The 17,081-nt window shown below is 39.7% G+C and overlaps 1 protein-coding gene across 3 annotated transcripts in view; it reads left to right on the top strand.

The window, feature by feature from the left end:
• The window catches only part of hivep2a (HIVEP zinc finger 2a), a 65,619-nt gene that overhangs the window by 28,829 nt on the left and 19,709 nt on the right, over positions 1-17,081 (top strand). The gene's annotated exons all lie outside the window — the stretch shown is intronic.

The raw sequence follows: 17,081 nt of genomic DNA, 5'->3' as shown, positions 1-17,081 counted from the left end.
AGTTAATGTGGCTATGAATTAATTATGCTGATGTGTAGACAGTCTGCCTATTTCATGTCTGCTTCCTGTTCACTATTCAATCCCTTCTATTTGGTTAATCATTTTCTTGGTTATTTCTGTTTTAGTGCCTCTATATTTTTTCCTTTTGTATTCCTGTTTCTAATTTATTTCTATCAGTACATTTACATTACAATGAGAACATACCCAAAAACATTAGGTGGGCAATTAAAACCAGAAACATTTGCTGAACTGTTCAGCTGCTGTCATTAGAAACCATAGATGAGCAACTACGGGGCGAATACAGCTGAATCCGATCGAAAACAGCATGGCCAGGTTTTCATAATGAATGCTGAGGCTTTCATTCAAGCCTACTCTAGCTGTGCCTTGTGACGCAAATGTCACTGATCCGAGTGCCAGAAGAGTGTGGAGGTGTATGGATGGAGGTTGGACAGACCCTGACTGCATCCCCTCTCTGCGTCTGTGGCCTGATCTCCGACTAGGCTAAGCTCTCCATACCTTCTGTTCGGTCCCGGCCAATGCCAGATCTGTAGCAAACAGTGAGACCTGGATAACCAGCCTGAGCCAAATGGGCAAGCACTCTGTGATTCGCAATCCAGCGAGAAAAGAGGTGGAATAGACGGGATCCAATATTGAGATTCAAAATCATGATTTGTTTTTAACATTAACGTGATCTCCTGACTTGCGGTTGTTATTTACTGTATGCTGTTTACATCTTGAAATGCAGTGCATCTGTGAACGCAAGTAAAGCAGCATAGAGTGGGCAGTAAGTTCAGTCATGCTGACCTCTCGACTTATAGCATGTGAATGTAGATTTCAATGTTTGAGTGTGTACTATGCATCGCCGGCAGCATTTTTGTGTCTGTATGCGTTTGTGTGCATCATACTGGACAAGTGTGTGTGCAGGCATTGCATTGGCCAGGCCCAGTGTGTGGGCTGGACTCAGGAAGTGGGCAGGCAGACATGTGGCCCTCTGCCACTTGGGCCCCAGGGTTCCTATCACAGATGGCCCACTGACATTAGCCCAGGCCTGGGGTCAGCTAAGAGAAAGAGAGAGTGAGACTCATGACATTCTCAGCCTGAAAGGATGAAAAGGCAACAGCGAGATGAAAGACGCACAAAGACACTTTACCTTTGCTCAGGTGAGGCTTTGAGTGGAGACAGCTAGGAAAATGGTGGGTTTATTCCATGGAATCACAGGTGAGACCACCTGTCTCCACTGGCCTCAATCAACCACATTCCTGGCAGCTTTCACACTGGAAAATCAGTTTGCTATGATCGAGATTCACATAAAAGCAATTTACGGTTTAGATCTATTCCCAGGTACAGATTTGACGTTTAATAGCATATATTTACCGACTTTTATTGCGCAGTCATAAATTTATCTGACAGCCCTGTCTGAACTCACCTTTACGGTATGGTTGAAAGGTAAAAGTTTAAAGTTGAACCTCAGAATGCTTTTTAAAAGTTAGGGTCTTTTTTGTCTCTTCTTTTTCCAAACAGCCCTGTCAGACAGATCAGACTCCCTCTGCGAGTCTGTGGCCTCCATTATTAATGTTGAAAAAAATCAGGCTTTACACACCAGGCTGGTGGACTGTACCCTATAAAACATATCATCCAACGAATGAGTCACTCCATGCTGGACGCAAGAAATTATAGGCAATCGTTTCAACAAATCCCTTTTTTTCAGCAAAACCTTTTTTGGAGGGATTTTGTTGAGAATGAGGCTGGTCACAAGTATATGTTGTGTTTTAGTTGCTTTTATTCTAACTAATGTTATTTTAGTATCATTACTATAGTATCTTATTTTTAATTTTGTACTTTCCAATTTATTAAAATTTTACTTAAAGATTTAGTCATTTTTTTTGTTTTGGTCAGTTAATTAATATTATTTGAAAATGTCTATTTTAGTTTGAATAATTTTAGTACTTAAAATAATGATATTTAAAAATGTCTACTTCATTTTTATAAATTTTAATTCCATTTTCAGCTTTAATCATTTTAGTACTTAAACTAAATATTATTTTTCAATTGTCTGTTTCATTTTTATTTTAAATAAATTATTTATTATTATATTATATTATAAATATTTAAAATTATTATTTTAAAAAGTGTTTAATTGTTTTTTTAATATGTTATTTTTAGTTTTAATAATTTTTGTACTTAAACTAAATGAAAAACTAGAAATTTTGCCTCCTCAGCTAACTTTTTCTAACTTTAATATTTTATTTTATTTTAATTTTCTTATTATAGTTTTCAATGTAATTATTATTTTTATTTATTATATAATAAAAATGATTAGTTTTCATTTTAGTTTTCAGTGAGGCTTCTTGACTATATTAATCTGGAGCAGTATGGGTGGGAATCAGTCATTCTGGGCAACCTGGGCATATAGACCGGATTCAAACCTTCATTTCCCACATGAGCACCACAGCTTAACATGTCTGGAGCATGTGTTTGCATGCTAAACACTTCATCATAGCTTTTTAGTACTGCAACACAGATTTTAAACATTAAACATTGATAGAGGAATGATGTTAGAGGAGGATGCTGGTAATGCATCACCTTTCTTTATCTGTCAGACACAGAGATTCAAGAGTGAGACAGTGTGTGGCATTTCATAAGGGAATCATGCAGAGGTTTCAGAACAGGAAAGAACCAGATTAATGGAGAAAGAGAGAGGTTACTGTAATGAAACCCACCTGAACCTTCAACCACCATAGAGAAGAGAGCAGCTGACGTTTATTCATCCCACTGACTCTCTGACGCGCTGACACCGAGGCAAGGTGAGGGCCTCAACTTGTATTTTTAGTCTGTGAATGAAAGGAGCCATGAGTTGAGTCAGAGGGAAGAATAGACAGAAAAGAAATGGAAGGAAACGGGGAAAAAAAAATCTTCAGGCAGATGGAGAGGCAGCAGCCGTGGGTTGCTGTGACTGAGATTGTGCTGCTCTATTTAAAAACCACAGGAGTTTGTAAATGCTGCCGTGGGGTACATGTTATGTGTGTGGAGATGGAGAGACAGGAGTGTGTAAGTAAGTGGGAGGACAGAGGGAAGGAAATAGAAAAACTGCCGCTAGCACAGCAGCCCTCATTACAGTGCGACACAGATCTGACCACATACTGCTGTGGGCATGACACTTATCTATGAACATTACAGCACGACTGTTTATGGGCAAACCTCACTGCCTTTTGACCTCTGCCCTTGGTAAGCATCAATGTTTAATGTCTGAATATGAGATATTGATTTTTTGAATCAGTTTTCAGCATTAACTAGGACTGCTTCGTTAACAGAATTTCAGTATTTGATACCAGTAAAATGTCATGATTTTCTTTGAATATTATTATTATTATATTTACAGTAAATACTTCTCAATGAAGTAAACATTGCTTCTCAGGTACACTACAATTGAAAAGGGGCCTTTAAGATTTATTTTTTCTTTTAAAGTCTCTCTGATTAAAATACAACAAATACAGTAATTATTTGAAGTATTATTAGAATGTAAAATAACGTTTTCTATGTTTATTTTTTATTTTTTTATTCCTGTGATGAGAATAATGCATTGTCAGTAAAAATGTCTCTTTTACAGACCAATTGAATCATTCCTTAACTAAATTAAATGTTATTTTATTAATTTATAAATTAGGCTATATATATATATATATATATATATATATATATATATACGATTTAAAAAATATATTATTATGTAGGTTATGGATAACGAGTCATGCTTAATCTCAATCTCCCACTGTACAGAACAGTATCATGATGTTTGTGATATAGCAGAACGATAAGAAATTCATTTTTTATTCATTCAATTTTTTTTTCATTCAATTCAAAATGCATCATAAATTGCATGAAATTCCGACATTAGAACTCACTTAAATTGCTATCCCAGGAAAAGGAGCATCACTGAAACATTGTAAAATTGCTGTAAATGTCTGTAATGGAGAAGGCCAATCCCCATATGCCCACTGTGCTGAGAGTGGTTCATGTTGTTCATTTCTCATTGCCAGTTAAGGGAGATCTATCTGTGATACTGAGAGGAGGAGGCTGCCACTCGTCCATCTGCATACAGTCACACCAAACAAAAGCTGAGCATGAAGCTGTTCAACAGTGGAAGAAACTAGATCTTTATTTGGTTCTGTCTACATTTATCACCCATGGAGACGGCCGAAGGTGTCCAGGTTGGAAATAAAAATAGGCTTTCTTAGAGAAAAGGGGTATCAGTATTTGGCTCCACTATTGGATTGTAGGAATATTGCAGTTTAGTGGAATCAGTCATTGGTTGCATTAGTCAGGATTTGGCCTTAAAGAATAAAAACATTAGCTGCCATAAGTTTGATATATTATTCAAACGTCTTTTTTTTTTTAAAGAAATTAATACTTCAGTTTAGCAAGGATGCATTGCATAGATCAAAAATAATAATTAAGATTTGTTTTACAGCATTCTTTATCACTCAGTCATGAAACAAAAATGCATCACAGTTTCCACAAAAAAAAAAAATATTTTGAATATTATAAGAAATAATTTTTCAGTTTTTACTGTAATTTTAGTCAAATAAATCCAGCCTCAGTAAGCATAAAATCTTGAATGGTAGTTTATGTGGATAATATATTTTTTAAATTCTTTAATTCTTTGTCTTGATTCGGTCTACATGTTTGCATAAACCACTTATGGCATTCCATATCCATTGTAAGATTTGCAGCATATATAGAGAAACTCTGTTGGTGTTAAACAACACCAGTGGACTGCCTGTGGGGATATCCCATCAGCAGGTAGATATAAACACACCGAGAGATCCTCACACACTCAGACTCCAGCATATGCAGGGCATGCATGTCTGGTCCACGAAGAGGGAGGAATGTGGAAAACCTCGTAACGCACCTCTGATTTTCCACTCCTGCTGTGTACACATCCCATTATCAGTTTTATTAGAACGTTGGAAATTCCTCCAGTGAGGTGGCTCCAGTGCACAGACGCCCCGGGCGGCACGGCCACTACATTCCTGACTGGGGGGCCTCTTTCCGAGACAACTTAGGGTGGCCCCTTCTTGGCTCATTTAATAGTGATATAAAAAGCTTTTCCCCACATCTAGTCATCAGCATGCAATGCAACACCACATAATGCGTGTATAGAGTTGCATGCGTGCATGTTTTTGTTCGTGCAGTATACTGTGATCTCATGAGCTGGCAGGTCAGGCAGTCATTCGCTCAGCGTTTGTTGATCCAGAAGTAATTAAACGCAGGTTAAGTGTTTTTAGAGATGGAAAATCGTAAAGGAACTGTTGATAGATTTCTAACGTGTCATGGAAGAGGACTGGTTGCATAATACACAGGGTGTGGACAAAAGGTTTCTAAGCCAGATTTCAGTTTGAATGTTTTTTCATTCTTGTTAGTGCTTGAAATGGGTGGATTTACAGTATGGTTGTCGGAACATATTTTGACAAGAACAGAAAATCATGTTTCGTAGACGTAATACAGGCAACACAAGTAAAATGTTATGTAGCAGTACCAGTTCTTACTTCTTCTAGAAGTCATATGCTTGTGTTATCTGTGTGAGATATATAGATACACACAGAGTTCAAATGCAATGCTGTGGATATTTAATCATGTTTATTCAGCAAATAAATGGTCATGTCTGGAATTGATTTAGCAGTCTGTTTTACACAGTAACAATGGTATCGGGGAGTTTTATTTTCAATTGTTTTTCTATGAAATCCGAATGAATACACTCAGAATTGTGTGACGTCTAAATCTGAGATTCTTGAACAGATTTGACGTAGTCGCATTTCACTACAACTCAACGGTAGAAAGTACATGAACGGCTAATCTGGGTTAAAACGGGCTCAACCTTGTTTTGCTTTAGAAGTGTGCTTTAGAACTAAATTTGTCCCAGAACTGTGTGTTAATCAGGTGCAGTTGTGACGTGGCAGCTTTAGCAGCTCTCAGATCATTTTCATAAAGAATCATCGATTGCGTAGTATTTGGGTGTTCTTTCTATATTAATCTCAAACGGCTCAATCAGGTGCTGCAGTGACGTGGCAGGTAACAGGTTTCGGGAAAATGACAGATTACAAATTATTTGAATGTTCTGTTCTATATTTACAGTGGAACTATTTTTAGATGACTTTAGCAGTTTTTGGTTCCTGGGTGGCAAATATTGCTGACTACTTAATAAGAACAGATTAATGAAACTGTGAAACCAAATGAACACTAGACAGACTTACAGACAGTAATTTATTTATATTTGTTGATATTAAATATGTTTATTAGCCCTATTTTTTTTTACTTTACCATGATCTAACTCTATTTAATCTATGTAATATTTACCAGATTTTGAAATTATTATACTTTTTTGTATTGTACTAATGCCTAAAGACAGAGTGATAGAATGTGTAGCTTGATTATAACTGCGCATATAAATATATTTAGTGGGGCAACTAGACCTCAGCTGCGAGAGAGCTTATCCGTTCTTGCTTAATGTAAGAATATATATAAATAAAAAACAGCCACGATTTGCCTATTCGTTTTGTTTATGTGTTTATTTACTTCTCTTACCCCAGTCTGATGTGTCTCCAAGGATGAATGTAAATACACACGTACAAACAAGTTCTCCTGCGTTCCGTACACACCCATAAGAGACGTACAGTACACAAACAACATACGTACACACTTAAACATTCAAGAGGCCTCATGTGTGCGTTCCTGCTAGAGGCAAGATGATGAGAACTTGTTTGTGATGGGGGCTAGCAGTGACCTCAGATGCTTAACAGAGAAGGTAGTGTACCCCTCCGCCCCCTGACACACACACACATTGGAACAGCGCTGTTTGTATACCCCTACGCCCCAGCGAGGCAGCGAAGCAACTGTTATGTAAGTCACACACACACGCTGCCAGAGTTCACTGTGAGGTTCTCGACCGAGTTAAGAGGTGGACCACAGTGACACCTCGTCCCTTCCATCTGCAAGGAGGGCTGCATTGTCAGAGACACAAAAGAGGGTGTCCTGGGCGTTACGTAACACTCACATCTTGGGATTTTGTGTGCTCATCTCTCTTCGTATTTCTTTGCACTGAATTGTATTTGCTTCACACTTAGCTCAGATCTCTGAGGACGAATGGCTGAAGCATGGACTTCATTGTGTGGATTTGATTCTGTAAGACAGGGTTTTCCCCTTGAGAGTCAGCCTATGACATCAACCGAACTTTCCTCTCTTCCACAGTTACACGTTCCTGAAACCTGAAAAAAGGGTTTCGTGTCTCTCAGGTGAAATGATTGTTCAAGTTGTTTGACTGTGGCAGACGTGTTTTTAAGAATGGAATAAGAGGGGAAATTGCCTGTTGAAATTGCATTGGCCATTCCGACCGGAGCATTTGATTTGTGTCTGGGCATGGGTGTTGTTTTCACTTTGAGAGGTGCTGATAGACAATAGTTTGCTTTTAGAATGACATACTCAGTGTTGACTTGAAAGTTATGCAAAAAAAAAAAAAAAAACCTGTGTAGTGAATTTGAACTTGAGTCTGAAATGAATGTGATGAGATGAGAAACATACATGTATCAAAATTATAGATAAAACACTTTCCTATTCTTCATGCAAAGTGTAGGGTGAATCACATATAAACAATTCTTGTGATGTGGTTCTTTTTAGGGAGTCACATTCATACAGCATAACAATGTAATCTAATTCTCAAGCCTATGACCCAGCTCTCTTTAAACAATCATACACACACAACTAGACTAGTATATTCTAAATAAATGACAAATGACTTGGTTCCTTTAAGTGTGTCTTATATTTACAGTGTCTCATTCATTAACTGATTCTTTTAATAAATCTTTTCAAAAGACTCAAACTGTGTGAATCAGTATGATCTATCCTTTACTCAGTGGATTCATCTGAATTTATTTTTTACTGAATGGAGTCACTGAATCAGTAAAAACGAGTTTTGAATCAATATCTGATTCAATAACCTGCAGTATGACTCTGAAACAAACTTATTGCCTTTAACCTTTGAAACTCTGTCCTCGAGAGGTTTATATGTATATCATTTCTATTGTTGTTGTTATTTATTTTTATATTGTAGTTTTAATATGCCAGTCAATGTCTACTGGTCTGTAATAAGGTCTGCGTCGTTACAGTCTGATTTCGTACAGCTTTAATTTGGTGATTGTTTTAGGGGTTCACCTGTTAAAAATAGCCAAATAGTATCTGTTTTTGCTGTTCATAGCTCCCCAGTATCACATGTGACTCAGCTGAATGCACCCATGGTACAAACATGATACGGAACAAGCTTAGCGTGAAACACGGGCACACGGAAAGGCTCAGCTGCATGTCAGTGAAACTGGAAAAACAATTTAATTCTTCATTTCGTATTGAGGGGTTTCATCCCAGTGCTGGAAGAAGCTGAGAAATCGTGAATGAGCAGTTCCATCCCCACTGTGCTGCCTTTGTTATGTAGTTGTGTCTTTTAGAGATGGAAATTCATGGTCAGATTACACTATGGTCCTGTCTCTGGAAATGAACATGCCCCGGGGAGAGGACTCGTCAGGTTATGACAGATGTGGAAAACGCCAGAGAGCCGCTTGATTTTCCACTTTCCAAGCAGCTTGGAAAAATAATTTCTCAAAGAGACTCACAACAAGGGAAAAAAAAATGACAATGCCATCAGAAACTGCTTTGCGCTTGTTTGCACAAGTATGCGTATTTGCGTGCTAGTGCCCAGCTTTTCCACGGGTATATTCGGTCTGGGGAAATCTGGCCTGTTCCTCCATTCCTTTTTCCTCCACTGATACCCAGAGTTTCCAAGCCTGGAACTGTTAATCAGTGTTTGTTTCTTGGCCCAAGTGTCTGTGGCAGACCCCAATTCCATGACCAGAAAACCTGTCTCTCTAGTCAAAGCAAACTTGATAAAACAATTCACCATTCTTCACCTCACATCCTTTGTCTCCTCACTCAAAGACAGCTACAGTATAGAGATGTGCTCTTGCATGTGGGCGGATGTGTACGTGTGTGCAAGCGAGTCAGTCGCCTGCACTGTTGTGGTGTTGTATCTACAGTCTTGTGGGAGTTCAGTTTGCACCTTTACATTACCACTTCCTCCAACGTCACTGACACAGTTGCAGCCTCAACAGTAGTAGTCGCTGTGTGGATCTCAGCATTGCAACCTGGGATGCCACCCAAGATTGTGCATTCACTGATTTTCTGTGATTGTAATCTTAGTGTTCCCACGTAACTTTTACTTTCTTGATGGAAAGGACTAATAAATGTATCAAAATCGGGTGAAGCTTGTGTGTTCTCTTAATATAATATCTCCAGTTTCTCTCTGATTTCAGCAGTGCATTAGAGGTCCAAAGACACTCAAGTAATGATGGAAAAATCTGTCCCCACTGTACGCACACTTGAGACCCTCTCAGGGATTGAGACAGGCAGATTAAGATAAGGAGACAGAATTAATATAGTTGCCAGACTCTTCTCTTTGACTAAAAAACACTTTGTCAGATCCCTAGAAGCCTGTTTCTGCCTCAAGTAAAATAAAAAGACTTCATATGTCACAGTATAACTTGTTATAACCCAGAATCAAAGCTGTATTTCTCCTAATTACAGAGAAATTGGTCTTTTTCTCATTAATTGCCTTGTTTCTTTTGATAAAATACATTTGTCTTACATCAGCAAGATCTCAGAATTGAATCTAACCGTCTAATTACAGATGTACTAATTAAATCTAACTATCTAACATAAAACTTTATTTCTTATAATTATGAATAACTTTTATACCTTCATATCTCATAATTGTGATTTATATTCTCAATATCTCAAAAATATGGCTTTATATCTTACAACTGCAACTTTATTTCTTGTAACTGTGACTTTATACCTCACAAGGTGATTTAATATTTCACAATATGGCATTATACAAACATTTTAAACTTTATTCATTATTACATGCTTTATTTTTTTATTCTGAAGGTAAAAGCAGGCTTTCTTTTGTAAAGCAGCAAAATGTTTCAGCCGGTCTTTCAAAAATGCTGAATATAATTTATTTTAGCCATCTCTTCAAAAAGACTGGATAAATTGATTGCAATTATAGGTGTGCCTTTGAAATAATTGTCCAGCTAAAGTCTGTACAAATATATTCAATTTACAGAATTAAATAGACATTTAGAATTGACCACCAAAAAACGCATCTGAAAAGGCAATCCGAAAATACCAGCCAATGAGTTAAAGGCACAAAGTCAGAGGTAAAGAGTAGCCATGTAGAGGAAATGGAGATGCTGCTATTTTATTTTACTGAAGATGCCATAATTACAGTATGATGCAACTGTGGCTTCATCTCCTTCCTCACACAGCTGTGACAGTTCCACCCTCAGCAATTGAGCCAGACACCAAAGACGCTTTGTCTCTCTGTCAGATTCCTGGAAGTAAAGGCTTTTATCGCATTACACAGATAGGCCCAATTTGTGGGAAAGGCCGTGCTCTGATAAAGATCTTAGCATCAAGGATTGTTTGCAGTGACTCTTGACAGTGCTTTTTTTTCTGGTGGGAAATGGAAATATGGCGATTCCAGGGAAAGTTGGCACCTGGACGGCATGACGAGGTGTGATTCTGGCTCTGTTATTGTGCATGTGGGACACAAGCTACTTTACAAGCTCTTCCCACAGGCACAACATAAAGACAGGGTCCCGTTTTTGGAAATACAACCATACAGTATAACCATAGGACTCAAGTGGCTCAAAATGCTCTCCCTCCCTCTCTGTTTCCGCTGGATTATGTGGCCTTGACTGCTAGACTTGACTGTAGTGGGCCACTTTAGTCCTGCACTTCAATATTAATGCATCAGGAGGATTTCGGAGGGGGCTGTTATTATCTCCCGCACATGTCTGTCTCCAGCAGAGTGACAGTTAAAGGGACAGGCGCCACAGAGCAAACAGGCTCGTGTTCTCTATGATGTGGGCCAGCCAGCAGAGCCCAGAGAAACACTGCGGGGTGACTGATTGATATTCTTGGCCCCCAGGATCGTCCCCTGTGGCCTGTATTCACTCTTAATTATAGGAGTGGTTGGAGGGCAGGTCACTCTCTCTCCAGTAATAATATTATTCTATTGGGTCTTAGGGGAGAGCCGCAAAATGTCAAATTTTCTCAGCTCTGTTAATGGCTTGGTGATGCACTCTGATCATGGGTAAAATCCTCCTGTGTAGTTGGAAATGGAGCACAGTCGAGGTTGAATCAGCATATTGCTCTGTCTGCTTTTCTTTTGCAGTGTGTAAGTGACTCGTTTATGCGTTAACCACCGGCGGTTCTTCTCAGGAAACTCTTTGTCTTGAAGAAGGGCTTTCAGCAGCAGCACAGCCTCCTTGACGCTGGTGTTGGTGTAAAAACAGCTCAGTGCAGACACAGCAGAGTGCATATAAAAGTCCAGAGAATGGTATGACCACGGCAGTGTTATCCCTGCAGTGGTGAATCAGCACTTCACCTCCTTGGAAAAAGCTTTCCTCAGTGTTTGTGGTATAGCAATGCTAGATCCACTTTTCAGAAAGACAGCAGCAAGTCTACTGTACTCTTTATGTTTTCTAACGTGCTGTTCAAGTAGGCCCACAACTCTTTCTCTGACTTTTAACAGCTGTGATACTCCTTTTCTTGGACGTGTCTCTTGCTAGAAAAATTATTAAATAATAATAATGATAGCTAGCTAGCTAGATAGATAGATAGATAGATAGATAGATAGATAGATAGATAGATATTGTAATGTCAACTAATGAAATGTTTCTGACTAACAGTTTTGGCAGTGAAAAATTATTTATAGAATTACAGAAAGTTGTGCTTTGCTAACTCGGCTATAAAGCTGTTCTGAAATATTGCTGTACACCCTTATCGACTCTGAGTTCATGCTGAAGTATGGAAGGAAATATTATATAAACATTTTTCACTTGTGAGTTGTGTAATGCAGGTTTCAGGACATTTCATCATGAATCAAGACTGAAAATCAGAATTGGGTTTGCAGGCATGGAAAGAGTGGCGCCGTGTTTTGAGAATGCCGGACAGGAAGTGCCGTTTACCCCTTGGAGAAAGGAGTGTGTTATTTGTTAGAGGATGCTGTTGAAAGCAGCTGTTTTCTCACTACAGGTCTATCAAAGACCATTACAGGAAGACCCTCTTCCTGCTGCAATACCTGATATCCAGGAAGAAAAATGTGTAGCGGTCACCTCAGATAATTTAGCAGGAAATCGTACACTGTATTATTCTCCCATTACTCTCCAGGCAACTATATAGAATGACGTATTTTCAACGAAATTGTGTTGTTTTGTGTTTCATTCTAACTGGTGCCATTGCTGCCTTAAGTCTCCGGACTCCTCCACCTTGAGTTGGTATGTTTATACATGGTGGGCTTCTATAAAAGGAGCGCATGTCTCTCACAGGGTAATGGCACTGTGCAGTGGTTGTGTTGCCCAAGCCCATCAATTACACAGCCATAAAGCTCTCATTTCAGCCCAAATAGCTGCCATTGCTGTGTCAAAGCCCCCACCAAACTGCCTGGGTACTTTTAACAACCGCCCTCCCCCTTGGCTGAAGTAAATTGGTGAAAAGGCATGTTAGAGAGAAAATGACTGGAAACTGGACAGACGGGGCCTGGATGTATTTTGCAGACTGACTCAGACACCAGCTCAGCGCTAGCTTCTTGACTTGTATAACAGTGCGGAGATTGGAACAGATAGAGCTAGCTTGACTCATGGTGCTATCATACAGAATCTGCTCTTGTTTTTCTTTAGTAGAGGAAGGAGAGAGAAGAACAGAAGGACAAGTGGGCGTATTTGCCTTATTCTGCAAAAGACAGCTGAACCCAGTGACCTTGCCGTGGTCCTCAAAGAGAGGTTCTTCATCGGCCCTCGGCCAGTGTGGAGGCTGGGATGGGTTGTTCTATGAACTGGTTCCTTGAGTCGTTCTCTTGGGGTACTTGTTACGGTTCTGTGTTACTATCACACCCAATGTGATGTGCTCAGCTTGTGCGATATAAGTCACACTTCCCCCGTTTCAATCTCAGGGGAAGATTCTCTTGGCTTTGGATGGACTCACGCTGATGCTGGCACCATTCCTTTGCCGGGGCCTGCCTCTGATCCAAAAAGATCGCCGCTTGTGAAAGGAGTGACAAGGATGTTAACTGGTCCACTCATCCCCCAATGACGTAAATGTCACTTCCCCCTTTCAGTCTGGGCCTAAAGTCAGATGCATTGCAATGCAAAGGGCTGGAGAAGATGACACTGATTAGCTCGCTCTCGGGGGCGACTGTCGTGGTTTGCGCAAGATGGCCATGGCACTCTGTGATTAATGCCCATTAAACACCATGTGGCTCCAATTTGTTGCAGCCCAAATCCTGTCTCCCAATGCGCTGATTACAGAGCAATTCTGCACCTGCTGGATTGAGGAGATGCTCATTGTGCCTTGTTCTTGGTTATGTGGTTCCGCTGACTCTTTAGATAAACAAGCAATGGAGAGACAGCACTCCCTCTGGAACTTTGCCTAATCAACAGTGTGTGATCAGGGCTTTTATAGTTCGTCTAAATCACAATAAACCATGAGACTTAAATATTTTTGTTTCAGCAGTTTTGTTTGACTAGAAAACCTCTAGAGGTATTCGCCTCATGATGTTTCAAATTAGTCGTGAGCAATGAATCAATTTCTCGCCTTTTAAGACTGGACAACTCGTAAATCATTGAATACCTAACAATTTTCCACAGGGGTGTCTGGCTGGTTCTGTTAAATGTGTCTTTTATTATCTTGAAATTCTTGCAAAGCATTTAAATCGTTCCTGACATTGGAGCCTTGCTATAGGGGTTGCTGTGTGGCATTTAAAAACAGATATCTAGTCATTTCTATATAAATGTTTTACATGTACATTATGTTTAGTTGCCACTAATTTTGGTTCAGAAATACTGTTTAGATGGGAAGGTCGCTTCTGGACTGATGACACATGTGAGAGTAGTTTTTCTTTCAGAGCACAAAGCAAATACATGAACCCATATACCGATCCGATACCATTTTCTTAAACAAGACCTAGTTTTGACCGCTAGCTTTGCCTAACCGCTGCACGGTTCTTCTTCGCTTCTCACAATGCATTGCAAACACAGGAAGTTGTGCTGTGTCGCCACAAGCAACCCCTGTTTAGAGCAGTGAAGAAGAAATGAAAACGCGTTAGCAGTATGTCCGCTCTTTAGCAGTATTTCAGACTGGACCAACTAGACAGTAAAATGGCGACTAGGGATGCCACAAGTACAGTACTCAGTATCGCCCGATACCCTGAGCCCAGGTACCAGAATCAGTATCGGGAAGAGAAAAAGGGTATCGGAACATCTCTAACTTATTTCCGATCTTGCTAATTCAAGTACAAGTCAGCCTGTGCCGTCAGGAAATCCACTCAGCCCAATTTCCCGACTCTTGTGAGGGGTAACATGACACTGGCCCCAGCCGTCAGGGGAACACTCACCGCCCAACGATAAAACATGTGACTCTGATGTCATGACCACAACAATGCGCTGAATTCCTCACTGATGCACTCATCTATCAGTAGTGCTCTTTCCAGTGAAACGCCCTGTCATGAAGAGACATGGGAATCAAAGGGTGGAAGGAAGCAGAAAGATGGAAGCGGGGGATTCGGTGGGGGATTGTGTGCAGCTGGGGCTGAAGGAGAACAACAGAGCCTACTGATTTGTTTGTTTGTGCTGGGAGACATGTGATGGTTTAACGGGATCCTTTCCTTTTTTCTGCCTTCTTTTTTAAGACTAAGCCGAAGGAGGGAGCTGTCACCTATGTTGATTGTGTCATTTGTCAAAAGTACTTTCCAGTTTCCTTCTATACATTTTTAAGTCACCCCATTAAATATAAGGTAATTGCATTGTCTCTATATGGCGCCTGGAGCTATAAGTCCTTTTAAAGAGACACAAAGGCAGCAAGTCTTAAGAGTATTTATTAAAAAGAGTGATATTAATTATGGAGGAGGACTTGAACTTGTGATGCTGTGAGGGTCACAAGTTTAGATTTGTTTACATAGTGGCCAGCCCTGCTCATATCAATGACAATCCACAGATGGGGATTTGACTAGTATTTGGTCGATCTATTCTGGGTAGTAACAGTTCCTCCTCACCCTTTTATTTGTCCCTGCTGAGCTCCATTATATCGACTTCCTCAAGTAAAAAGATGCTAGGGTTTGGAAAGGATGGCGTCATAGTTTGTCAGACAGGCAAGAGAATGCAAAATGATATGCGGGCAGAAGGAAAGATTTTTAAAAGAGAATGAGTAAAAGAGGAAATGAGAGAGAGTGGTAAGTTCAGTGGAGGTGTCAGTGTGAGGCAGGTGCACCTGACAGAGTGCACATTGGTTCCCATGGTTGCAGGGCCGAGTCAGAATAATGACAGCTCTTCTAGCCCCAGGGCCCTTCCTCCTCTGTGATACATTTAGCTTCTTAATGCCACCTCAAATGATCTTGCTAACTTTCCTGTATTACTCTGCATAAATTTTTTAGCACCCTGAATAATGTTGTGGAAGTGAGGCAACAGGAAGGCTCGTCTCCTTGACAAATTTTACTCAACGGATGTGGTCGCTGACCACGTGCAATATTAGAGCATGGTTAGTGTAAATAAGACTATACACACTGAGCTACAGTCAACTGCTCAGTTGTTGGGCAGGATGTGCCCAATAAACTGGCTGTATAAATCGTTATATTAAAATCTGTTACTCATATACTGCAGATCTCTCTAAAAATGTACCTAAAAAAAATTATAATCTAAACTGGCAGTGTGCCTTTCAATCTTAGCATGCAATACACATTAAAAGTGGAACATTCAAATGAAGAATTGTTTAAGTGTTTTTATATTATGTAAGATCCATCTGAAAAACTAGGACTTCCTCCTGGTTTATCAGGCTGCTCTATTTCATTTTCATGAGGAGTTTGTGTTCATACACTGAAGTAAATGGAAATGGATTAGGGTAGAACCGCTTCATAATAATATATTTCCTGTGTCAGTTCTGTAATCGTATTCAGTTTAAGACAAAGAGGCAGAAAATGGTGTGAGGATGTTGGGAAGGGGGTTGGAAACGTATTCATGGCATGACATTATATGGCACGTTTTCCACCGAAATCATTTTGCTGAAATTACTCAGACCATTGAAACAGAAAATATGCATTCACTTGTCACTCCTTACATTTTAATTCATACACTGTGGAGTGGCACAGAGCATAGTTTATGAGAGCTTTGACAAAATGTGCCACATGTCCTCAAGTACTTTCAAATGATAATTTCCAAGGAAAAAAAGTGGAGGCATATAATTACAGGCAGTTATTTATACCCTGTACATCTCCAATTCATCGCCTGTTCATTTAGCTAACAGCCCTATGTTGGGTCTCTATTTTGGATGCTTTTTTTTAAGATGAAGCAAGCACTCATCATTGCCCCCATTACCGCACATCTCAGTGGTAAGAATAGTTTCTCTTGTGAGTTCTTGATGACCTGTTGTGGGTGAGATCCTTGGTTGTGGGTGAGCTCCTTGGTAAAGGGTTTTGAGCAAGTAGTCTGAATACTGTAGCTGGACTTTATTTTCCAAAAGCATCATAAGCCTACTTATAACATTGAAACAATTGGCAGAAACCATTCGTTTACTGACACCAAAGTCATTTAAGCAACCAAAATATACTTCACTTTAAGTAATACGGTTGATGATTTGTTTTATTATAAAGACATAATAAACATTCCTTATAATTGCATTGTTAAAACATTTTTCAAAGTCTGAGGATTTGATGTGCTGCGTGATATATCTGAGCTCTGGTGAAAGGTTTTTTTTTTTGTTGCTGTTGCGGGTAAGAGGAAGTGTTGCCAGTGTTTACCCTGGGTGAGCTCCACTGCAGATTGTGATGCAACCTCACAGAAATGTCTTGTTTTTCTGGGTTAGCTGAGGTTGTCTTAGTGCAGCAGAGCAACATAATGGTGTTTGTAATATCTCTAGCCCTGGGGCACATTTGAGATTGCGAGGCTGAAGAGCACAGCTTGGCTGCATTCACTCCAAGACAGGGAGCA

Source organism: Carassius auratus, chromosome 20 (genome assembly GCF_003368295.1).
Source record: "Carassius auratus strain Wakin chromosome 20, ASM336829v1, whole genome shotgun sequence".
NCBI classification, from domain to species: Eukaryota; Metazoa; Chordata; class Actinopteri; order Cypriniformes; family Cyprinidae; genus Carassius; species Carassius auratus.
The sequence above is the reverse complement of the archived record's forward strand: the minus strand, read 5'-3'. Positions and strand labels throughout refer to the sequence as shown.